The 25,437-nt window shown below is 49.6% G+C and overlaps 1 pseudogene; it reads right to left on the bottom strand.

The window, feature by feature from the left end:
- Positions 1–21,021: 21,021 nt before the first annotated feature.
- On the bottom strand, positions 21,022–21,887 carry LOC147973246 (uncharacterized; annotated as a pseudogene).
- Between the last annotated feature and the right edge of the window lie 3,550 nt (positions 21,888–25,437).

Below are 25,437 nucleotides of genomic sequence, written 5' to 3'. Positions count from 1 at the left end.
GCAAATAGAGAGGGAGGATGGAGAGAGAGAGGGCGAATAAAACGGCAAGGGTGAATTGGGGGGAGAGGAAAACGAGAGGCAAATGGCAAATAATGTAATGCGAGAGATAGGGATTGTGATGGGTACTTGGTATGTTTGACTTTTTGCGTAGACTCCCCGGCAACGGCGCCAGAAATCCTTCTTGCTATGTCTTGAGCTTGCATTGGTTTTCCCTGAAGAGGAAGGGATGATGCAACAGAGTAGCATAAGTATTTCCCTCAGTTTTTGATAACCAAGGTATCAATGTTGGAAATATGCCCTAGAGGCAATAATAAATTAGTTATTATTATTATATTTCATTGTTCATGATAATCGTTTATCCATGCTAGAATTGTATTGATAGGAAACTCAGATACATGTGTGGATACATAGACAACACCATTTCCCTAGTAAGCCTCTAGTTGACTAGCTCGTTGATCAATAGATGGTTACAGTTTCCAGACCATGGACATTGGATGTCGTTGATAACAGGATCACATCATTAGGAGAATGATGTGATGGACAAGACCCAATCCTAAGCCTAGCACAAGATCGTGTAGTTCGTATGCTAAAGCTTTTCTAATGTCAAGTATCATTTCCATAGACCATGAGATTGTGCAACTCCCGGATACTGTAGGAGTGCTTTGGGTGTGCCAAACGTCACAACATAACTGGGTGGCTATAAAGGTACACTACATGTATCTCCGAAAGTGTCTGTTGGGTTGGCACGAATCAAGACTGGGATTTGTCACTCCGTGTAAACGGAGAGGTATCTCTGGGCCCACTCGGTAGGACATCATCATAATGTGCACAATGTGATCAAGGAGTTGATCATGGGATGATGTGTTACGGAACGAGTAAAGAGACTTTCCGGTAACGAGATTGAACAAGGTATCGGGATACCGATGATCGAATCTCGGGCAAGTATGGTACCGATAGACAAAGGGAATTGTATACGGGATTGATTGAATCCTTGACATCGTGGTTCTTCCGATGAGATCATCGTGGAGCATGTGGGAGCCAACATGGGTATCCAGATCCCACTGTTGGTTATTGATCGGAGAGTTGTCTCGGCCATGTCTGCATGACTCCCGAGCCCGTAGGGTCTACACACTTAAGGTTCGATGACGCTAGGGTTATAGAGAAAGTATGTACGCAGTAACCGAATGTTGTTCGGAGTCCTATATGAGATCCCGGACGTCACTAGGAGTTCCAGAATGGTCCGGAGGTAAAGATTGATATATAGGAAGTATGGTTTTGGCCACCGGAAGTGTTCCGGGCATCACCGATAGTGTACCGGGACCACCGGAGAGGTCCGGGGGTCCACCGGGAGGGGCCACCAGCCCCGGAGGCCTACATGGGCCAATAGTGGGAAGGGACCAGCCCCTAGGTGGGCTGGGGCACCTCCCACCAAGGCCCAAGGCGCCTCCTAGAGGGGAGGGGGCAAACCCTAGTGCAGATGGGCCTTAAGGCCCACCCTAGGTGCGCCCCCTCTCTCTCCCCCCTTGGCCGCAACCCTAGATGGGTTTTGGGGCTGCCACCACCCCTAGGGAGGGAACCCTAGATGGGGGCGCAGCCCCTCCCCTTCCGCTTTATATACTTGAGGTATTGGGGGCTGCAACATACACGAGATCATCTTCCTCTTGGCGCAGCCCTACCTCTCTCCCTCCTCGTCTCTCGTAGTGCTTGGCGAAGCCCTGCTGGAGTCCCGCGCTCCTCCACCACCACCACGCCGTCATGATGCTACTGGACGGAGTCTTCCCCAACCTCTCCTTCTCCCCTTGCTGGATCAAGGCGTAGGAGACGTCACCGGGCTGCACGTGTGTTGAACGCAGAGGCGTTGTTGTTCGGTGCTTAGATCGGAATCAACCACGATCTGAATCGCTGCAAGTATGACTCCTTCATCCGCGTTCTTGCAACGCTTCTGCTTAGCGATCTACAAGGGTATGTAGATGCACTCCCCTTCCCCTCATTGCTAGATTACTCCATAGATTGATCTTGGTGATGCGTAGAAAATTTTAAATTTCTGCTATGATCCCCAACAGTGGTATCAGATCTAGGTGTATGCGTAGTTTCTATACACGAGTAGAACACAAAGCAGTTGTGGGTGTAGATGTTGTCTATTTACTTGCGGTTACTAGTCTTATCTTGATTCAGCGGCATCGTGGGATGAAGCGTCCCGGACCGACCTTACACGTACGCTTACGTGAGACTGGTTCCACCGACTGACATGCACTAGTTGCATAAGGTGGCTAGCGGGTGTCTGTCTCTCCCACTTTAGTAGGATCGGATTCGATGAAAAGGTTCCTTATGAAGGGTAAATAGAAATTGGCATATCACGTTGTGGTTTTCGCGTAGGTAAGAAACGTTCTTGCTAGAAACCTATAGCAGCCACGCAAAAACTTGCAACAACAATTAGAGGATGTCTAACTTGTTTTTGCAGCATATGCCTTGTGATGTGATATGGCCAAAAGGATGTGATGAATGATATACGTGATGTATGAGATTGGTCATGTTCTTGTAATAGCAATCACGACTTGCATGTCGATGAGTATGACAACCGGCAGGAGCCATAGGAGTTGTCTTAATTTATTTATGACCTGCGTGTCAACATAAATGTCATGTAATTACTTTACTTTATTGCTAAATCGTTAGCCATAGTAGTAGAAGTAATAGATGACAATACAACTTCAAGAAGACACGATGATGGAGATCATGATGATGGAGATCATGGTGTCATGCCGGTGACAACGATGATCATGGAGCCCCGAAGATGGAGATCAAAAGGAGCAAAATGATATTGGCCATATCATGTCACTATTTGATTGCATGTGATGTTTATCATGTTTTACATCTTATTTGCTTAGAACGACGGTAGCCTAAATAAGATGATCCCTCACTAAAATTTCAAGAAAAGTGTTCCCCCTAACTGTGCACCGTTGTGAAGGTTTGTTGTTTCGAAGCACCACATGATGATCGGCTGTGATAGATTCTAACGTTCGAATACAACGGGTGTTGACGAGCCTAGCATGTACAGACATGGCCTCGGGACACATGCCAAAACACTTAGGTTGACTTGACGAGCCTAGCATGTACAGACATGGCCTCGGAACACGGAAGACCGAAAGGTCGAACATGAGTCGTATAGAAGATACAATCAACATGAGATGTTCACCGTTGATGACTAGTCCGTCTCACGTGATGATCGGACACGGCCTAGTCGATTCAGATCATGTTTCACTTAGATGACTAGAGGGATGTCTATCTGAGTGGGAGTTCATTAAATAATTTGATTAGATGAACTCAATTATCATGAACATAGTCTAAATTGTCTTTGCAAATATGTTGTAGATAAATAGCTCACGTTGTAGCTCCCTGTTTCAATAAGTTCCTAGAGAAAGATTAAGTTGAAAGATATTGTAAGCAATGATGCGGACTAGGTTCGTAGTCCGAGGAGTGTCCTCACTGCTACACAGAAGGCTTACGTCTTTGATGCACCGCTCGATGTGCAAACCCCTACAACGTCGTCTGTGGATGTTGTGAACACCTGACAGACACATCCTGATGACTACTTGATAGTTTAGTGCACCATACTTTACGGCTTAGAATCGGGATTCCAATGAAGTTTTGAACGCCATAGAACATATGAGATGTTCCAAGAGCTGAAATTGGGATTTCAGGCTCATGCCCGTGTTGAGAGGTGTGAGACCTCTGACAAGTTCTTTTGCCAACAAGATGGAGGAGAATAGCTCAGCTAGTGAGCATGTGCTCAGAATGTCTGGGTGCTACAATCACTTAAATCAAGTGGGAGTTAAACTTCCAGATAAGATAGTGATTGATAGAGTTGTCTAGCCACTATCACTAAGCTACTAGATCTTCACGATGAACTATGACATGCAAGGGATGGAATTGATCCCGGAGCTATTCGCGGTGCTTAAGACCGCAAAAGGTAGAAATCAAGAAGTAGCATCAAGTGTTGATGGTTTAACAAGACCACTGGTAAACCAGTTGCCGCTCCAGTGAAGGAACCCAAGGTTGAACCCAAACCCGAGACTAAGTGCTTCTATTGTAAGGGGAACGGTCACTGGTAGCGGAATTACCCCAAATGCATGGTAGATAAGAAGGCTGGCAACTTCAACAAAGTATATACGTGTTATTAATGTGTACCTCACTAGTACTCCTGGTAGCACCTGGGTATTGGATACCGGTTCAGTTGCTATTATTGGTGACTTGAAGCAAAAGCTACGGACTAAACGGAGACTGTCTAAGGGCGAGGTGACGATGTGTGTTGGAAGTATTTCCAAAGTTGATAAGATCACCATCGCACGCTCCATCTGCCTTCGGGATTAGTATTGAACCTAGATAAATGTTATCAGGTGTCTACGTTGAGCATGAATATGATTAGATCATGTTCATTGCAATATGGTTATTCATTTAAATTAGAGAATAATGGTTATTCTGTCTACATGAATAATACCTTTCATGGTCATGCACCCTATGTGAATGGTTCATTGAATCTCGGTCGTGGTAATACACATGTTCACGCCAAAAGATGTAGAGTTAATAATGATAGTACCATTTTCTTGTGGCACTGCCGCTTAGGTCATATTGGTGTAAGATGCATGAAGAAACTCCATATTGATGGATGTTTGGAGTCACTTGATTTTGAATCGCTTGACACATGCGAGCCATGCCTCATGGGCAGGATGACTAAGACCCCGTTTTCAGGTACAATGAAACAGGCAAGTGACTTGTTGGAAATCATACATGCTGATGCGTGTGATCCAATGAGAATTGAAGCGTGCAGTGGATATCGCTATTTTCTCATCTTCACTGACGATTTGAGTAGATATAGGTATATTTACTTAATGAAGCACAAGTCTGAAACGTTTGAAAAGTTCAAGCGATTTCAGAGTGAAGTTAAGAATCATCATAACAAGAAGATCAAATTCCTACGATCTGATCAATGAGAATTTCTGAGTTATGAGTTTGGCAAACACTTAAGACATTGTGGAATTGTTTCACAGTTGAAGCCACCTGGAACACCACAGGGTAATGGTGTGTCCGGACGTCGTAATCGAACCTTATGAAATATGGTGCGATCTATGATGTCTCTTACCGATCTACCGCTATTATTTTGAGGTTATGCATTAGAGACAGCTACATTCACTTTAGATAGGACACCATATAAGTCTGTTGAGACGACGCCGTATGAACATTGGTTTGGCAAGAAACCAAAGTTGCCGTTTCTTAATGTTTGGGGCTGCGATGCTTAAGGCTTCAGCTGGAGAAGCTCGAACCCAAAGCGGACAAACACATCTTCATAGGATACCAAAGGTGACAGTTGGGTATACCTTCTATCTCAGATCCGAGGGCAAATTGTTTGTTGCTAAGAACGGGTCCTTTCTCGAGAAGGAGTTTCTCTCGAAAGAATTGAGTGGGAGGAAGATAGAACTCGATGAGGTTGTTGCACCTTTATTTCAACCAGAAAGTGATGCAACACAGAAAGATGTTTTCTGTGGCGCCTACATCTATTGAATAGGAAGTTAATGATAGTGATCATGAAGCTTTGGATCAAGTTGCTATCGAACCTCGTAGGTCGACAAGGATATGTACTACTCCTGAGTGGTACGGTAATCATGTCTTAGATATCATGTTGTTAGACAACAATAAACCTACGAGCTATGGAGAAGCGATGGTGGGCCTGTATTCCGACAAATGGTTAGAAGCCATGAAATCTGAGATAGGATCCATGTATCAGAACAAAGTATGGACTTTGGTGGACTTGCCCGTTGATTGGCAAGCCATTGAGATAAATGGATCTTTAAGAAGAAGACGGAAGTGGGCGGTAATGTTACCGTCTATGAAGCTCGACTTGTGGGAAAGAGTCTTTTCACAAGTTCAAGGAGTTGACTACGATGAGAATTTCTCACCCGTAGCGATGCTTAAGTCCGTCGGAATCATGTTAGCATTAGCTGTATTTTTCGATTATGAAATCTGACAGATGGATGTCAAAATAAGTTTTCTTACCAGTTTCCGTAATAAAAGGTTGTATGTGATACAATAAAAGGTTTTGTCGATCCTAAGGATGCTAAAAGGTATGCTGGCTCCAGCGATCCTTCTATGGACTAGAGCAAGCATCTCGGAGTCAGAATATATGCTTTGATGGAGTGATCAAAGCTTTTAGGTTTATACAATGCTTGCTAGAAACTTGTATTTACAAGAAAGTGAGTGGGAGCACTACAACATTTCTAATAAGTATATGTGGATGACATATTGTTGATCCGAAATAATGTAGAATTTCTGGAAAGCATAAACGGTTGTTTAAAGAGTGTTTTTCAAGGAAGACCTGGATAAAGCTGCTTACATATTGGGCATCAAGATCTATAGAGATAGATCAAAACGCCTGATGATACTTTCAAAGAACGCACACCCTGACATGTTTTTGAAGGAGTTCAAAATAGATCAGTCAAAGAATGGGTTCTTACCTAAGTTGTAAGGTGTGAAGTTGAGTAAGACTCGAAGATTGACCACGGCAGAAGAAAAGAGGAAGGATGAATGTCGTCCCCTATGCTTTTGTCATAGGCTCTATACGGTATGCCATGCTGAGTACCGCACCTGATGTGTACCTTGCCACATGTCTGGCAAGAGGGTACAAAGGTGATCTAGGAGTGGATCACCAGATAGTAGTCAAAATTATCCTTAGAGGAATAAGGAAATGTTTCTCGGTTATGGAGGTGATAAAGAGTTCGACGTAAAGAGTTACGTCGATGCAAGCTTAACACCTACCCGGATAGCTCTGAGTAGAGATACTGGATACGTATAATGGAGCAACAATTTGGAATAGCTCCAAGTGGAACGTGGTAGCAACATCTGTGATACGACATAAAGTTTTGCGAAATACATAGGGATCTGAATATGGCAAGACCTGTTGACCGCAACCTCTCTCACAAGCATAACATGATCAAACCCAGAACTCTTTGAGTGTTTATCACATAGTGATGTGAACTAGATCATTGAGTCTAGTAGACTCTTGGATGTTGGTCACATGGCGATGTGACCTGTGAGTGTTAATCACATGGCGATGTGAACTAGATTATTGACTCTAGTGCAAGTGGGAGACTGTTGGAAATATGCCCTAGAGGCAATAATAAATTAGTTATTATTATTATATTTCATTGTTCATGATAATCGTTTATTATCCATGCTACAATTGTATTGATAGGAAACTCAGATACATGTGTGGATACATAGACAACACCATGTCCCTAGTAAGCCTCTAGTTGACTAGCTCGTTGATCAATAGATGGTTACAGTTTCCTGACCATGGACATTGGATGTCGTTGATAACGGGATCACATCATTAGGAGAATGATGTGATGGACAAGACCCAATCCTAAGCCTAGCACAAGATCGTGTAGTTTGTATGCTAAAGCTTTTCTAATGTCAAGTATCATTTCCTTAGACCATGAGATTGTGCAACTCCCGGATACTGTAGGAGTGCTTTGGGTGTGCCAAACGTCACAACGTAACTGGGTGGCTATAAAGGTACACTACAGGTATCTCCAAAAGTGTCTGTTGGGTTGGCAAGAATCGGGACTGGGATTTGTCACTCCGTGTAAACGAAGAGGTATCTCTGGGCCCACTCGGTAGGACATCATCATAATGTGCACAATGTGATCAAGGAGTTGATCACAGGATGATGTGTTACGAAACGAGTGAAGAGACTTGCCGGTAACGAGATTGAACAAGGTATCAGGATACCGACGATCGAATCTCGGGCAAGTATCGTACCGATAGACAAAGGGAATTGTATACGGGATTGATTGAATCCTTGACATCGTGGTTCATCCGATGAGATCATCATGGAGCATGTGGGAGCCAACATGGGTATCCAGATCCCGCTTTTGGTTATTGACCGGAGAGTTGTCTCGGCCATGTCTGCATGACTCCCGAGCCCGTAGGGTCTACACACTTAAGGTTCGATGACGCTAGGGTTATAGGGAAAGTATGTACGCGGTAACCGAATGTTGTTCGGAGTCCCGGATGAGATCCCGGACGTCACAAGGAGTTCCGGAATGGTCTGGAGGTAAAGATTGATATATAGGAAGTATGGTTTCGACCATCGGAAGTGCTCCGGGCATCACCGGTAGTGTACCGGGACCACCGGAGAGGTCCCGGGGTCCACCGGGAGGGGCCACCAGCCCCGGAGGCCTACATGGGCCAATAGTGGGAAGGGACGAGCCCCTAGGTGGGCTGGGGCGCCTCCCACCAAGGCCCAAGGCGCCTCCTAGAGGGGACGGGGCAAACCCTAGGGCAGATGGGCCTTAAGGCCCACCCTAGGTGCGCCCCCTCTCTCTCCCCCCTTGGCCGCAACCCTAGATGGGTTTTGGGGCTGCCGCCACCCCTAGGGAGGGAACCCTAGATGGGGGTGCAGCCCCTCCCCTTCCCCTATATATACTTGAGGTATTGGGGGCTGCAACATACATGAGATCATCTTCCTCTTGGCGCAGCCCTACCTCTCTCCCTCCTCCTCTCTCGTAGTGCTTGGCGAAGCCCTGCTGGAGTCCCGCGCTCCTCCACCACCACCACGCCGCCGTGCTGCTGCTGGACGGAGTCTTACCCAACCTCTCCTTCTCCCCTTGCTGGATCAAGGCGTAGGAGACGTCACTGGGCTGCACGTGTGTTGAACGCGGAGGCGCCGTTGTTCGGCGCTTAGATCGGAATCAACCGCGATCTGAATCGCTGCGAGTATGACTCCTTCATCCGCGTTCTTGCAACGCTTCCGCTTAGCGATCCACAAGGGTATGTAGATGCACTCCCCTTCCCCTCGTTGCTAGATTACTCCATAGATTGATCTTGGTGATGCATAGAAAATTTTAAATTTCTGCTACGATCCCCAACAATCAATCCAGTAGGAGCCCACGCTCAAGTCCCTCGTCCCTGCACAAAGCGATAGCTACTCGCAACCAACCAGATTAGGGGTTGTCAAGCCCTTCACGGTCACTTACGAGAGTGAGATCTGATAGATAGAATATTTTTGGTATTTTTGACATAAATATGCAAAGTAAAAAGTAAAGGCAAAGTAAATAGCAAAGGAATATAAAAGTAATGGAGATTGATATGATGAGAATAGACGCGGGGGCCATAGGTTTCACTAGTGGCTTCTCTCGAGAGCATAAGTATTCTACGGTGGGTGAACAAATTACTGTTGAGCAATTGATAGAATTGGGCATAATTATGAGAATATCTAGGCATGATCATGTATATAGGCATCACGTCCGTGACAAGTAGATCAAAACGATTCTGCATCTACTACTATTACTCCACTCATCGACCGCTATCCAGCATGCATCTAGAGTATTAAGTTAAAAACAGAGTAACGCCTTAAGCAAGATGACATGATGTAGAGAGATAAATTCATGCAATATGAAATAAACCCCATCTTTTTATCCTCGATGGCAACGATACAATACATGCCTTGCTGCCCTTCTGTCACTGGGTAAGGACACCGCAAGATCGAACCCAAAGCTAAGCACTTCTCCCATGGCAAGAACTACCAATCTAGTTGGTTAAACCAAACGGATAATTCAAAGAGACTTGCAAAGAGAACCAATCATGCATAAAAGAATTCAGAGAAGATTCAATTATTATTCAAAGATAGACTTGATCATAAACCCACAATTCATCGGTCTCAACAAACACACCGCAAAAAGAAGATTACATCGAATAGATCTCCACAAGAGAGGGGGAGAACTTTGTCTTGAGATTCAAAGAGAGAGAAGAAGCCATCTAGCTACTAACTATGGACCCGGAGGTCTGAGGTAAACTACTCACACTTCATCGGAGGGGCTAGGATGATGTAGAAGCCCTCCGTGATGACGTCCCTCTTCCGGTGGAGCTCCGGAACAGGCCCCAAGATGGGATCTCGTGGATACAGAAAGTTGCGGCAGTGGAATTAGGGTTTTGGCTCCCGTTCTGATCGTTTGGGGGTACGTGTGTATATATAGGAGGAAGGAGTACGTCGGTGGAGCACCGAGGGGCCCACGAGGCAGGGGGCGCGCCCTAGGGGGGGCGCCCCCCACCCTCGTGACCACCTCTTTGATCCCTTGCAGTAGGGTCCAAGTCTCCTGGATCACGTTCGATGAGAAAATCATGTTTCCGAAGATTTTATTCCGTTTGGACTCCGTTTGATATTCTGTTTATCCGAAACACTGAAATAGGCAAAAAAACAGCAATTCTGGGTTGGGCCTCCGGTTAATAGGTTATTCCCAAAAATAATATAAAAGTGGAAAATAAAGCCCAATATAGTCCAAAACAGTACATAATATAGCATGGAGCAATCAAAAATTATAGATATGTTGGAGATGTATCAGACTCCTCCTGGCACGCCCTGCTAGGGCCGGCCGACCTCCCCCCTTGCTCCTTTATATACGGGGGAAGGGGGCACCGCAAGAGACAAGTTGATCAGTTGATCTTTTAGCCGTGTGTGGTGCCCCCCTCCACCATAATCCACCTCGGTCATATCGTAGCGGTGCTTAGGCGAAGCCCTATGTCGGTAGCATAATCATCACCGTCATCACACCACCGTGCTGACGGAATTCTCCCTCGAAGCTCTGTTGGATCGGAGTTCATGGGACGTCACCGAGCTGAACGTGTGCTGAACTCAGAGGTGTCGTACGTTCGGTACATGGATCGGTCGGATCGTGAAGACGTATGACTTCATCAACCGCATTCTCATAACGCTTCCACTTACGGTCTACGAGGGTACGTCGACGAAACTCTCCCCTCTCATTGCTATGCATCACCATGATCTCGCGTGTGCGTAGGATTTCTTTTGAAATTACTACGTTCCCCAACACAATCTTGCGGTGTCCTTTGCCAGTGACAACAGGGGCAGCAAGGCACATATTGTATTGTTGCCATCGAGGATAAAAATATGGGGTTTATATCATATTGCTTGAGTTTATCCCTCTACATCACGTCATCTTGCCTAATGAGTTACTCTGTTCTTATGAACTTAATACTCTAGATGCATGCTGGATAGCGGTCGATGTGTGGAGTAATAGTAGTAGATGCAGAATCGTTTCGGTCTACTTGTCGTGGACATGATGCCTATATACATGAGCATGCCTAGATATTCTCATATTTATGCACTTTTCTATCAATTGCTCGACAATAATTTGTTTACCCACCATAATACTTATGCTATCTTGAGAGAAGCCACTAGTGAAACCTATGGCCCCCGGGTCTATCTTCCATCATATAAGTTTCCAATTTATTTTACTTTGCAATCTTTACTTTCAATCTATATCATAAAAATACCAAAAATATTTATCTTATTATCTCTATCAGATCTCACTTTTGCAAGTGGCCGTGAAGGGATTGACAACCCCTTTATCGCGTTGGTTGCAAGGTTCTTATTTGTTTGTGTAGGTGCGAGGTGTCTTGCGTGTAGTCTCCTACTGGATTGATACATTGGTTCTCAAAAACTGAGGGAAATACTTACGCTACTTTGCTGCATCGTATCCGCAGTGCTCAAGAGGTAGCAGCATCATATCCGCTGTCCCAGCTTCCCGTTGCTCCACCGGCGTCCTGGTCTTCGTCACTGCTACCTCTTGAGCATGCATTGGTTTTCCCTTGAAGAGGAAAGGGTGATGTAGCAAAGCAGCCTAAGTATTTCCCTCAGTTTTTGAGAACCAAGGTATCAATCCAGTAGGAGACCACGCGCGAGTCACCTCGTACCTACACAAACAAATAAGAACCTCGCAACCAACGCGATCAAGGGGTTGTCAATCCCTTCACGGCCACTTGCAAGAGTGAGATCTGATAGAGGTAATGATAATAAGATAAATATTTTTTGTATTTTTATGATATAAATTGAAAGTAATGATTGCAAAATAAAATAGATCGGAAACTTGTATGATGGAAATTAGACCCGGGGGCCATAGGTTTCACTAGTGGCTTCTCTCAAGATAGCATAAGTATTACGGTGGGTGAACAAATTACTGACGAGCAATTGATAGAATTGAGCATAGTTATGAGAATATCTAGGTATGATCATGTATATAGGCATCACGTCCGTGACAAGTAGACCGACTCCTGCCTGCATCTACTACTCTTAGTCCACACATCGACCGCTATCCAGCATGCATCTAGAGTATTAAGTTCATAAGAATGGAGTAACGCTTTAAGCAAGATGACATGATGTAGAGGGATAAACTCATGCAATATGATATAAACCCCATCTTTTTATCCTCGATGGCAACAATACAATACGTGTCGTTTCCCCTACTGTCACTGGGATCGAGCACCGCAGGATTGAACCCAAAGCTAAGCACTCCTCCCATTGCAAGAAAGATCAATCTAGTAGGCCAAACCGAATTGGTAATTCGAAGAGACTTGCAAAGATAACCAATCATACATAAAAGAACTCAGAGAAGATTCAAATATTGTTCATAGATAATCTTGATCATAAACCCACAATTCATCGGATCTCGACAAACACACCGCAAAAGAAGATTACATCGAATATATCTCCAAGAGAATCAAGGAGAACTTTGTATTGAGATCCAAAGAGAGAGAAGAAGCCATCTAGCTAATAACTATGGACCCGAAGGTCTGAACTAAACTACTCACACATCATCGAAGGGGCCATGGAGTTGATGTAGAGGCCCTACATGATCGATGCCCCCTCCGACGGAGCTCCGGAAAAGGCCCCAAGATGGGATCTCTTGGGTATAGAAGGTTGCAGCGGTGGAAATAGGGTTTCGTGGTGCTCCTGGATGTTTTCGGGGTATGTGAACATATATAGGAGGAAGAAGTAGGTCGACTGAGCCACGAGGGGGAAGGGCGTGCCCAAGGGGGGTAGGCGCGCCCCCTGCCTCGTGGCCACCTTGTTGGTTGCTTGACGTCGACTCCAAGTCCTCTGGATCACGTTTGTTCCAAAAATCACGCTCCCGAAGGTTTCATTCCGTTTGGACCCCGTTTGATATTCCTTTTCTGCGAAACACTAAAATAGGCAAAAAAAACAGCAATTTGCATTGGGCCTTGGGTTAATAGGTTAGTCCCAAAAATAATATAAAAGTGTAAAATAAAGCCCATTAGCATCCAAAACAGATAATATAAGAGCATGGAACAATAAAAAATGATAGATACGTTGGAGACATATCAGGCACCGGTCAAGATCCCTTAGCACCGCCGCCCCGAATGATCTCCAGCTGCCTCCACACGCACAGGATCAAGCGAGGCCGCACCTGCGTCATCCCATGGGCTATCAGCCTTCGCCTCGGCACAGCTGCCTCGCGTCCACCCTACAGCTGCCCTAAGGTGTAATGCTGTTGTTGATTATTTAAGTGTATTGTCATAAGGTGTAATGTTATAGCATATTTACTTGGAGAATCTCATGGATTATTCATTCGGTATATGTTTTTCAACTTTTTCTGCTGACTGTAATATATCCGAAGGAGCAATCCTCATTTAGCATTTGGAAGCCCAGGTTTCCGTCACCCCGGACGTTGACGGGTGGCAGCTCGAAGGACGCGTGGCCACGATGAAAATGGCACAACAACCGGCACAAGCGGTGGGAGCAGTGGTCAGGTCCACGGGCATGGCTGGGCAGTGACATGTGCGTAAGCAACGTCGAGCGTGGTGGATGATGCCAAGATGAGATTCTCCATATCGTTCTTTCCTCTCTCTCTCTACCAATCCTTCTTGCTTCTCCTCCGTCTCTCTCAATGCCACTATATGCAGGTTCTGACATGTGCTGTCGTTTGAACCCGGCTTGATTTTTTTGGTAAGATTCAATGATGGTTGATGCAAGCCCATGCTTCTCACAAGTTGGATTGAAGTTTGTTGTTCCCCTATTTTTACTATTGTTTCCTTACCAAATATACCAGTATTGGGGTAGAAAACACTTACCTATTACATAGTTCTTCGCTGACAGCTGAATGTGCCGTTTGAACTGTTTCCCCTATATGCAGGAAGTACAATTTGCTTGTAATTTTTTACTTTTAGTTTCAGATTATCCCTGTCGGTGTGGAACGACACCTATGGGATCACAAGAACCCCTACTACGGTTGCCGGGGCGCGAGGTTGCGAGAAGAGCAGGATTAGTAACCAGCGCGAGGATCGTTTACCCAGGTTCGGGCCGTGAGGATGCGTAAAACCCTAGTCCTGCATTGGTGGGTGTATTTCAGAGAGTTCTTGAGCTCTCGAACTAGATGTGGTGAGTGTGTGGTTCAAAAAGGTCGAATCCCTCTCCAGTATGCCATGGGCCTCCTTTTATAGTCGAAAGGGGCTGCCAGAGTGGCACACAGGAGGTGGAAAGGCGCACAGTGCTATGAGCTTATCGCTCGTATTACAGGACAAGGCGCATTTAATGTGTAGCTTAGGTGTCCCCTAACTTTATTGGGGACGGGGGCGAGGCCCGTCCCGTCCGTCGCCGCTCCTCCTTGCTTCGACACGTGCCCTGGCTAGTGACGCATGCGGCGCCCCGTAGGCAGGCAGGCAGCTGAGGTGGCGCGGTGGCAAAGCCTTCACGAAGATCTGCATGCCGCCACACAGGCACTTGCTGAGTTGGCCTGGGAGCTGCATGTTGCCACGCAGGTGCCTGCCCAGATGGTTGGGCTGTAAGCTGCATGCGAATGGCGGTGGAGACTTGGTTGGTGCGGGCCTGGTAGTGGCCCTACTGGCATCCTCGGTGAGGGCCTTGCCGTGGCGCACTGTCGTCCCCGACAAGGACCTTGCTGGGGGTATGATGGCCTTCCTCGTCAAGGATCCTGCCGATGATCGTCGTCTTCTAATCCTCATCTGATCTTGAGTGTTCCTTATCTCCACAAAGATCTGCATGACACTATGGAGGTGCCTCCCGAGCCCTGGCCCAACGTGATGTTGGAGATTGTGGGCTCAAGGTTGGCTCAGTCTGTTGGTGTGGGGCGAGCTTCCCTGGCAAGGGTCTTGCCAGGGGAACCTGCTTCGTCCCTCTTCTCTTTGTGGTCTTGCCCTTGGCATTGCTCTGGCTGTCTTGGGCTTCGGTTTTACCTCGGTTCACCTCCCCTGCTCTGCTTGGTGTGGTCGCAGGCGCGGCTCCGACTGTCCGTGCACCGGTAAAGGGGTACAAAAGCACGCCCCTTCTTTTGTACACCGACAGGAGCCCCCGGGCCTAGGCCATACATAAGTGCGACACGTTGTTGGGCCAGGCCCAAAACGGTGCGCGGGCAGGCGGGGCGGTTTTTACCGTGGTGAAACTTTTCACGTGCTGCGCTTCCCATGACCCGCACGTGGCGTGGCGCGGTGTGGAGGGGTGCGCGTGATGTGGGCAACATGCGTGGGGCGGTTCCTGCACGCATGCGTCACATTGCAGTAAATGGGCAACTCGCGCCTTCCCCATGAAAGGAGGGAGGCGTGGAGGCGCGGCTTATTTACTGCGCGGGGCTGGGTTGCGGTCTTCAAGGCGTCCACACCCCATGATCATGGGGTGGGGATAGGTTGCTTCACCCGTCCCCTCGATTCTAAACATTTTCCACGCGTCCTCCACGCGCTTGGGGTGGCAAGTGGTGGAGGCGGGAAACCGGGCCGTCGCTGGTTGGGGCAGTGGGTCGGTCTTGATTCCCCATGCCTCTGGTGGCTGGATTGGCCGAGCGGGGTGGCCGAGCCCCGACCCCGCCCCTTTATAAGGAGGGGGAAGGGGGGAATGGCCTCCCGCACTCTTCCGTCATCTATCTCCTCCTGCTTACGCTTCTTCCTTTCACTCGCCATGGAGATAGGGAATCCTGGTCCTTCATCGGTGGCGGCGAGGGTCGCCACTCGACAGCGCGTCCCTCCCCCTCCTGAGCCGGCGGTGGTGGAACCGGCCGCGAGGGGAAGGGGGAGGGGGCAAGGCCGTGGACGAGGCCGAGGTAGAGGTCGTAGTGCTCGAGGAAGAGGAGGACGGGGTGGTGCGCCGGCTTCGCCCCCGCCAATGATGCCTTTTCCGATGGAAGGCCATGTTGGAGACCAGCCCCACAAGTTCTTCATCAGGCTGCGCCGGCCTCCGCGTCGCCGTCTTCGTCTTCCCGCCCCGTTTGCTCGGGAGATGGAGCATAACCCGCCTCAATCCCTCAGATTACACATGAGGGGCTGTGGGAATGGGGGCACATGGGTCGACGTCGACTTCCCAGCTCCTCGGGTCATGTACCTTCGTCGTGGATGGAAGACGTTCGCTCGCATCCACAGCTTGACGGCGGGGCTCGTCCTCTACTTCAAATTAATGGAGGACGACCTGCTCTCCGTCAAGGTCTTCAGAGACTTCGGGACTCGCCTGAAGTACTGCATGGAGATCTCCTCCGACGGAGATTCCGACGATGGAAGCCCTTCCTCGAGCGGAAGTGATGAGGAGGATAGCGGGGCAGATGACGAGGACGAGTCCGACTAGGCGTTGGACGCCCCGCGCCTTGGCGGGTGCGGCAGCAGCAGCATCTGCACCTGGCCGCTCCTCCGGCAGAGTTTTGCCGGGGGCGGGGCCAGCTCCTTGAACTTCTTGGGGCCGTCTCCTCGGGCGGCTGGCATTGGGAGGCTGCGGAAGAGGAAGAGGGCGGGCAGCAAGGCCGTCAACTCGGAGTAAGCGGGCAATGACACCTTCATCGCGTATTGCCGGTCCTGCAGCCTCGTCTTCCAGCTCCTTTCCCGACACCGTCATCACCGGCCCACCCGTGGGCGGCCACCGAGTTGTTCTCTTGGTGCTTTCTGCTGCTCGTAGCTCACCTAGGCGCCCCTTTTTCCCTTTCGCCTCCTTGACCTGCCACCTGAGGAGAGGGACAAGAAAGGGATCACGGGCATCTTATCTCTTTTTTAGTATGTAAGCCTTCGGGCCCTATTAAATTTAAATCATGTAATCCCCCTTGTTCATGTTTTTCATTCCGTACGGACTGTACCTGTGTGGGATGCTTTTAATGAAAAAGGGATGTTTGCCGGGTTTTTCGTACGTGGGTAGACCCCGCGGCAAGGAGCGAATCCTTGTTACAATTTAAGATAAACATTTTCACGTGGCAACAGGCCTTGCCGTCCCCCCACTTCGCTCGACCATTCTCGCGCCCTTGGTGGAGGCAGGGATGAAGCGGGCTTAGGCTCCTTGTTCTACTTCCTTGCCACCGCGACTACAACCAAATCCGGGCCCAGGAGATAATCCTTGGGTATAGAAAAGGGGAGCACGGTGGCCTAGAAATAAAACGAGGTTTCACATATCCCAGTTCCATTCCGAAATGCATGATAGAGGGTGAAAGACTTATCTGGATCTGCAGCCCCCAGCGACCTTGTCTTGCCGCGGTTGGATCCTTGTGCTTGCAGCCCCCGGCAACTCTGGTTTGCAGGGGGTCGGGACGCCGGTCCGTTTCCTTTCTTCCAAGTAGCTCAGCAGAAGTGCTCATGTGCCCTGCGAACCAAAGGAGGACAGAAAAGAAATAGATAGACGCGCACTCGACCTCTAGGCTAGGGGTTAGTCGCCGCTAAGCACTATCAACCCTAACCAAGGAAGAGACTCGGCCTAGCATGCATGCTATAACTTAGGGCGCCAGCGCTTCATTTATTTATGCTCAGGGTCTGCGCCTGGATTTGTACAAAGGGTTATATGCCTTACCGGCAAAGTTTGTACAAAAGGTGGCTTGCCGGGAGGCCCGGCAAGCTGCGCCTTATGGGTAAAACTTGTGAATATGCTCGATGTTCTAGGAGTTGCTCACTGGGACAACATCTTCGGTCTCCAGGCGGACTGCGCTGGGCCTGGTGACTCGTATTACCCGATAAGGGCCTTCCCACTTTGGCGTCAACTTGTTGGAATTCTTGGCCAACTGAACGCGCCGAAGAACAAGGTCGCCTTCCTCAAAGCTTCGGGCATGAACCTTGCGGCTATGGCAGCGGCGCAGGGCTTGCTGGTAGCGTGATGCTCTCACAGCTGCCCAAAGATGATCTTCCTCAAGTAGCATTGCGTCATCTTGCCGCAACTTCTCTTGCTCAAGCTCATCATAAGCGAGCACTCGAGGTGACCCGTATATGAGTTCCATGGGGAGAACTACCTCCGCCCCATATACTAGGGCAAAGGGTGTCTGCCCAATGGCTCGATTTGGCGTCGTCCTGATCGACCAAAGAATCGTCGGCAACTCATCAATCCAGCGCCTTCCACTCTTGTGCAGCTTGTCAAAGGTCTTCGTTCTCAGGCCTCGTAACACTTCACCATTTTTCCTCTCCGCTTGGCCGTTGCTCCGTGGGTGTGCCACGGAAGCAAAACAGACCTTGCTACCGAGGTCTTGAACGTATTACATGAAGGTGTGGCTTGTGAACTGCGTGCCGTTGTCGGTGATGACTCTGTTTGGCACACCAAAACGGCAGACCAGTCCCTTGAAGAACTTGACGGCTGATTGAGCAGTCACCTTTCTCACTGCTTCCACTTCCGGCCACTTTGTGAACTTGTCGATTGCAACGTACAAGTACTCAAAGCCCCCGACAGCGCAGGGGAAAGGGCCAAGTATATCGAGCCCCTAGACCGAGAATGGCCAGGAGAGAGGGATTGTTTGAAGGGCTTGAGCTGGTTGATGAAGCTTCTTTGAATGGAACTGACACGCTTCACACTTGGTTACTAGTGCCGTCACATCCTGGAGGGCGGTGGGCCAGAAGAAACCTTGCCGGAACACCTTGCCGGCAAGGGCCCTTGACCCTATGTGGGGGCCACATAGGCCTCCATGTATCTCCACCAACAGCTCCTGTCCTTCCTCCCGGGGGATGCACTTCAATTTCACACCATTCGGCCTTCTCTTGTAAAGGACGTCATTGACGAACTGGTACAGGCGGACCAATGGGCTACTTTCTCCGCTTCTTCCTGCTCCTCAGGAAGCTCCCTTGTTTGGAGGAATTGGATGGTATGCTGCGCCCATGCCGGAGCCTGGGGCTCGATGGCAAGGACCAAAGGCATCTCTTCCGCCATGGGAGCGGTTGTCTCTACGGTCAGGGCTTGACGCCCTGCCGGAGCCAATTGCTCTTGGGCAGGCTCAGTGTGCACGGCAACATCCTTGTCGGCCGTCCCAGGGGGCTCGGCGGGAAGGTACTTGCCGGGACCTGATGTCCTCCGCTTGTTCTGATCTGTTGATGGTTTGACGGATGGCTGAGTTAAACAGAGCAAAAAGGTACCCGGCTCCACAGGTAGCTTGAATGCAACACGCTTTGACAGGTAATCGGCGATGTCGTTCTCCGCTCGGGGGACGTGCTCCGCTTGGATGCCGTCAAAGTGCTCCTCCAGCTTTCTCACCTCATCTACGTAGGCCTCCATCAATGGGCTCTGGTAATCCTTGTTGACCTGCTTGAGGTGTTCTCCGGTGGGTGCGACGAGCAGCACACCGGCACCGGCACCTTGCAGCGAGAAAGCCCCATCAAAGTACATGATCCAGTCGCGGTCTGCTTCCTTGCCGGGGAGAGTGGTCTCCTGGACTTCTTCATCAGGCGTTGAGGTCCATTCTGCAATGAACTCCGCCAAGACTCTGCTCTGGATTGTCGAGGTACTTTCAAACTTCAAACCAAAACTTGATAACTCCAAGGCCCATTCCACAATCCTTCTGGTTGCATCTGGGTTATGCAGTATCCGTTGCAACAGGAGGCGGGTGATGACAGTGATCTCGTGGGCTTGGAAGTAATGACGCGGCTTCCTCGAGGCCATAAGGAGGCCGAAGAGCAATTTCTACACACCAGAGTACCTTGATCTAGCTCCCTGCAAGAGGGAGCTGACAAAGTAAACCGGGTGCTGCGTCATCTTCTTCTTCTGCACCACCTCACTCGACTGCGCGGGCACTACCTTGGTGGCATCAGACTCTGCCGGGGGCCTCGCCTTGCCGGCACCAGGCCTTGCTAGGGAAATCTTTGGCTTGCCATCCGCTGGTTCTGCCACCGTCACTGCCTCCTCGTCGACCTCCCTCTGTGCCACCAGTGCGGCGCTGACCACTTGATTCGTCGCCGCCAGATACAGCAGCAACGGCTCTTGTGGTTTAGGCGCAACCAGTATTGGCGTGGAGGAAAGGTATTTCTTCAAATCCTGCAATGCTGCCTCTGCTTCTGGGGTCCACTCCATTGGGCCTGCCTTCTTCAAGATTTTGAAGAAAGGAAGGGTGCGCTCGGTGGACTTGGAGATGAATCGGCTCATGGCGGCGACACAGCCGGTGAGCCGACGCACATCCTTGATCCGCTTGGGCGCCTCAATCTGCTCAATAGCCTTGATTTTGTCTGAGTTTGCCACGATCCCGCGCTGCGACACAAAGAACCCGAGAAGCTTGCCGGACGGAACACCGAAGACACACTTCTCAGGGTTCAGCTTGAGCTTGATCTTGCGCAGGTTGGCAAATGTCTCTTCTAGATCTTGCACAAGAGTTGCCCCGTCTTTGGTCTTGACCACTATGTCATCCATGTATGCTTCCATATTTCTATGGAGCTGGGGTTCAAAACCAATTTGGACTGCTCTTGCAAACGTCGAGCCAGCACTCTTCAACCCGAAAGGCATCCACAAAAAGCAATACGTACCACATGGGGTGATGAATGCTGTCTTCTCTTCATCTTCTCTTGTCATGAAGATTTGGCGGTAGCCCGAGTAGGCATCGAGGAATGACAACAGATCATACCCGGCCGTGGAGTCGACAATCTAGTCGGTGTGCGGCAACGGGAAGGGGTCCTTAGGACAAGCCTTATTGATATCTGTGTAGTCAATGCACAACCTCCACTTCCCATTTGCCTTGAGCACCACTACCGGATTGGCCAACCACGTCGGGTGGAGCACTCCTCTCACCAAACCTGCCGCTTCCAACTTCCTGATCTCCTCTGTGATGAACTCCTGCCTCTCCAGAGCCTGCTTTCTGACCTTCTGCTTGACAGGCCGCGCATAAGGACAGACAATTAGGTGGTGCTCAATCACCTCCCTGGGAACACCGGGACGTCGGATGCTTGCCACGCAAACACGTCGACATTCGCCCACAGGAAGGTGATGAGCGCGCCTTCCTATTTGCTGTCGAGGGTGGAGCCTATGGTGAAGGCCCCTCCCGTGCCATCCTCCCTGACGGACACCTTCTTGGTCTGCGGCGGCTCAGCTCTGGATTTCTTGCTCTTGTCGGCAGAGCTCTCTGGCACGTCCTCGATGGTAGCACAACGCTCCGAGGATGTGCGCTTGCCGGAGTGGGTGCGAGAGGTCTTGCCGGGCTTCTTCTTCCCTCCCGGGCCTTTAGCGGCAGGAGCAGGTGCCTTGACGGCAGCTGCTGCAATAGCTTCCCGGTAGAGTTGGTCGGCGCAAATCAGCGCGTCCTTCTTGTCGGAGGGGACGGAGATGATGGTCAACGGCCCGGGCATCTTTAGCATGTTGTAGGCGTAGTGTGATGCCGCCATGAACTTGGCTAGTGCCGGGCAGCCGAGGATCCCGTTGTAGGGCAAGGGGATCTCGGCCACGTCGAAGATGATCCTTTCCGTCCTGTAGTTCAACTCCCCTCCAAACGTCATGGGCAGTGTGACCTTCCCCTTCGGCTGGCTCTTCCCCGGATTGACCCCTTGAAACGTGCCCGTTTCCTCGAGGTCTCCATCAGGGATTTGCAATCTTTTGATCATGACAGGCGAGTCAAGTTCAGGCCGGCCCCGCCGTCAACCAACATCTTGTTCACCCTGAGGTTGCGTATCGTTGGTGAGACCAACAATGGCAAAAACCCAACCGCGGTTGTGCGGTTAGGGTGGTCCTCGGCGTCAAAGATGAGGGGCGTGCTGGACCACTTCAGTGGCTTCTGAGCGTCGAACAACGGCTCTGCTGCTGTAATCTCACGCGCCCACTGCTTGAGCTGGCGGTGAGAAGTGTGCATCGAGGCGCCGCCATCGACACACATGGCCTCCGTAGCCTTCTGGAACTCTTGCTCACCGGACTCGTCATCCCCGTCGTGATCATCGTCTTCTTGTTTCTTGTCACGGCCCCAGGCGAGCCTCTCTTGCTGGTTTTCCTTGCCGCGGCAGCCTCCTCGGCCGCCATGCTTCTTGCCGGATCCCTCGGCACCATCCTGGTCCTTCTCCTTGTCCCACCTCTCATACTCAGCTTTTTGCTTCTCAGCAAGCAGCTCAACTTGTCAGTAGTTCTGGAGATTGTGGCCCTTGGTGCGGTGGATCTTGCAGTATTGCTTGCCGGAGCTTCCTAGCTTGTCGGTAGCCGCCAAGGCCCGGCAGGCGGTGCACCCGGAAATCTCCTTGTCGGGGTCGTCTGCCTTGACCTTCTTGGCAGCGCCGGTGTCGTCAGATCCTTCAACGGCAAGCACGGCCTTGCCTTTGCGTTTCCTGTTGTGACGCCGGCCCTTCTTTGTCGGGGCAGCGGTGTCTTCGTTGGTAGAGTCAGTTTCTGCACCGGTGTCTTTGCCGGGGTACTTCCTTCCCTCCTCAGCCCGGGCGCATCTGTCGGCCAGAACGTAGAGCTCGGCCACATCCTTAACCTTGGTCATCGCCAGCTCTTCGCGCATCTTGCGGTTGCGCATGTTCTGATGGAACGCGCTGATCACGGCGGCAGGATGAACATCGGGGATGTTGTACTGCACCTGGCTGAATCTCTGGATGTACTTGCGTAGGGTTTCCCCTTCCTTCTGGGGAATGATATGCAGATCACTGGCCTGGCCATGAGCTTGGTGGCCTCCTGTGAAGGCGCCAATAAACTCATGGCACAGATCCGACAAAGAAGAGATGGAACCCGCCGGCAAGTGCATCAACCAAGACATAACATTGGGCTTCAGCGCCACCGGGAAATAATTGGCAAGCAACTTGTCGTCGCGGGCTCCGGCCGCCTGCATCGCGATGGTGTAGATGCTGAGGAACTCGGACGGATGGGTCTTGCTAGTGTACTTCTCGCCGACGTCGGGCTTGAACGTGAGGTGGGACGGCCACTGGAACTGCCGCAGCTCACGGGTAAAGGCCGGGCAGCCCACCTCGTAAGGTAGGCTGCCGGAGCCCCCCGGCGCTGGGTGGTCCATAGCGGGCCCCACCTGCTTGTCCAACTGGTGGCATGTATCACGCCGGCGCTCAATAGTGGTCCGAGCATCTTCGTGAGCTCGTTCTCGAATAACTTGGCACTGGTCGCGGTGGGTCCGCTGGTCGGACGACGCTATAGAGATGTTATGACAAGCGTCGTCATGATGGGCAGATGCCTGCGGCGGCTGGAGAGGAGGAGGAGAGTGCACCGTGGACGCAGCTCCCCCGGTCCTCCCAGCGCCAGCATGTGGTGGCTCGGTGGAGTGCCGCCTCGAGGGCCCCGCCGGTCACGGACCATCTTTGTTGGCGACGGCGACGAGGCTCCGGATGGTGGCCCTCCACTAGTCGAGCTTCTCTGTGGCAGGAGGGAAGTCGAGGAGCAGCTGCGTGCGTGCCAAAGCTTCCACTGGCGTGGGTGGCGGCGCTAGCTGCGTGGACTGTGGCGTGCTTCGACTTCTAATCATGTTAGAAGGACCTCCACCATGACCCAGCGGCTGCGCGCTGATACGTCTCCAACGTATCTATAATTTTTGATTGTTCCATGCTATTATATTATCAACCTTGGATGTTTTATATGCATTTATATGCTATTTTCTATGATTTTTGGGACTAACCTATTAACCCTGAGTCCAGTGCAAGTTTCTGTTTTTTCCTTGTTTTAGAGTATCACAGAAAAGGAAAATCAAACGGAGTCCAATTGACCTGAAACTTCACGGAACTTATTTTTGGAACGGAAGCAACCCAGAAGACTTGGAGTGTACGTAAGGGAAGCAACAAGGAAGACACGAGGCAGGGGGTGCGGCCACCCCCTGGGCGCGCCCTCCACCCTCATGGGCCCCTCGTGGCTCCCCTGATGTATTTCTTCCGCGTATATAAATCCATATACCCTAAAACCATCGGGGAGCACAATAGATCGGGAGTTCCGCCGCCAGAAGCCTCTGTAGCCACCGAAAACCAATCTAGACCCGTTCCGGCACCCTGCCGGAGGGGGGAATCCCTCTCCAATGGCCACCCGGTGCTCTCCATGACGAGGAGGGAGTAGTTCTCCCTCGGGGCCGAGGGTATGTACCAGTAGCTATGTGTTTGATCTCTCTCTCTTGTGTTCTTGAGGTGGCACGATCTTGATGTATCGCGAGCTTTGCTATTATAGTTGGAACCTATGATGTTTCTCCCCCTCTACTCTCTTATAATGGATTGAGTTTTCCCTTTGAAGTTATCTTATCGGATTGAGTCTTTAAGGATTTAAGAACTCTTGATGTATGTCTTGCATGGGATACCTGTGGTGACAATGGGGTATTCTATGATCCACTTGATGTATGTTTTGGTGATCAACTTGCGGGTTCCGCCCATGAACCTATGCATAGGGGTTGGCACACGTTTTTGTCTTGACTCTCCGGTAGAAACTTTGGGGCACTCTTTGAGGTTCTATGTGTTGGTTGAATAGATGAATCTGAGATTGTGTGATGCATATCGTAAAATCATACCCGTGGATACTTGAGGTGACATTGGAGTATCTAGGTGACATTAGGGTTTTGATTGATTTGTGTCTTAAGGTGTTATTCTAGTACGAACTCTAGGGCTGTTTGTGACACTTATAGGAATAGCCCAACGGATTGATTGGAAAGAATAACTTTGAGGTGGTTTCGTACCCTACCATAATGTCTTCGTTTGTTCTCCATTATTAGTGACTTTGGAGTGACTCTTTGTTGCATGTTGAGGGGTAGTTATGTGATCCAATTATGTTATTATTGTTGAGATAACTTGCACTAGTGGAAGTATGAACCCTAGGCCTTGTTTCAACGCATTGCAATACCATTTGTGCTCACTTTTATCATTAGTTACCTTGCTGTTTTTATATTTTCAGATTACAAAAACCATTATTTACCATCCATATACCACTTGTATCACCATCTCTTCGCCGAACTAGTGCACCTATACAATTTACCATTGTATTGGGTGTGTTGGGGACACAAGAGACTCTTTGTTATTTGGTTGCAGGGTTGCTTGAGAGAGACCATCTTCATCCTACACCTCCTACGGATTGATAAACCTTAGGTCATCCACTTGAGGGAAATTTGCTACTGTCCTACAAACCTCTGCACTTGGAGGCCCAACAACGTCTACAAGAAGAAGGTTGTGTAGTAGACATCAAGCTCTTTTCTGGCGCTGTTGCCGGGGAGGTGAGTGCTTGAAGGTATATCTTTAGATCTTGCAATCGAATCTTTTAGTTTCCGGTTTTATCACTAGTTTAGTTTATAAAAGAAAACTAAAAAAATGGAGTTGAGTTTGCCTCATACGCTTCATCTTTTTAATATCTTTCGTGAGAATGATGGAAGGGAAAATTGTGCTCAAGTGCTACAGGAAAAAGTCTATAAAATGTTTGGCACTAAATCTTTGAATGATGAGCAGGATTGCAATGGTGTTAGTATG

This window comes from Triticum urartu, chromosome 5A (assembly GCF_056163025.1).
Source record: "Triticum urartu cultivar PI428250 chromosome 5A, HENAU_Tu73, whole genome shotgun sequence".
Taxonomy (NCBI): Eukaryota; Viridiplantae; Streptophyta; class Magnoliopsida; order Poales; family Poaceae; genus Triticum; species Triticum urartu.
The sequence above is the reverse complement of the archived record's forward strand: the minus strand, read 5'-3'. Positions and strand labels throughout refer to the sequence as shown.